Source organism: Cornus florida, unplaced genomic scaffold, assembly GCF_030987335.1.
Source record: "Cornus florida cultivar Cherokee Brave unplaced genomic scaffold, ASM3098733v1 CherokeeBrave_3.0.0_Hap2_Chr06, whole genome shotgun sequence".
Taxonomy (NCBI): Eukaryota; Viridiplantae; Streptophyta; class Magnoliopsida; order Cornales; family Cornaceae; genus Cornus; species Cornus florida.
The window spans coordinates 19,310,238-19,311,207 of NW_026775576.1; the positions used below are offsets into that span (position 1 = coordinate 19,310,238).

At 41.6% G+C, this 970-nt stretch overlaps 1 pseudogene; it reads right to left on the reverse strand.

Annotated features, from left to right (window-relative positions):
• Positions 1-616: 616 nt before the first annotated feature.
• On the reverse strand, positions 617-717 carry LOC132315405 (small nucleolar RNA R71; annotated as a pseudogene).
• Between the last annotated feature and the right edge of the window lie 253 nt (positions 718-970).

Consider the following 970-nt stretch of genomic DNA (forward strand, 5'->3'; position numbering starts at 1 on the left):
ATTTTATCAATGGAAGGGCATAAAGAGGACCATGTGAAGGACCTTGGTCACATAGACCAACAAGGTATCCTCCACCCTAATGTGCATCATGATAACATGCAAGTATCATTAGGCATGCCGAGGCCATTCATTCACCCACCACAACAATAAGGCCAAGTTCCATTGGGAATGCCAAGGCCAATCTATGCTCCACAACCTCCCATCATTCAAGGCAATCAAGGTGCCCATGTTGCACCTCTAATTGCTAATCCTCCTCTCGCCTTAGGAGATCACTGTGCCTAATGAATACACTGCACCCATATGCATTCAATTGCCACCATTTAGAGCACACCACTATAAGATCAAACCACAAACCATTTAAATGCTTCCTAATTATCATGGACTTCCTAGTGAAGAACCTTACAAGCATTTGCATGAGTTTCTTGAAGTATGTTCCACCATTAGATATACGGACATGCCGGAAGAGGTCTTAAGGCTTAAACTTTTTCCATTCACCCTTAAAGACAAGGCAAAATAATGGTTTAACAATCTTAGGCCTTTTTCAATAACTTCTTGGGCAGAAATACAACAAGAGTTCTTGAAGAAGTACTATCCAGTTTCTAAGACCAATGCCATGAGAACCACAATTCGAGAGCTTTCACACGGGGATGGGGAAACGTTCCATGAGGCATGGGAAAGATTCAATGAATTGCTTAGGAAGTGTCCACATCATGACATGCCCAAATTGCAATTAGTTTAATATTGCTTTGAAAGCTTATCGGACAATTACAAGGGCATGGTTGATGCTTCCATGGGTGGCTCTTACATTGATAGGCATAAGGATGACCTGTGGCGTCTTTATGAGAGCATGAGTGAAAATTCTTTGCATCGAACTTTATCTTCTAAGAATGGTAGGAATTCAAGTGGAAGGAAGAGTGTTGGGTTACATCGAGTTGACCATTCTAATGAAATAGCCGCTGAGATGAAATCC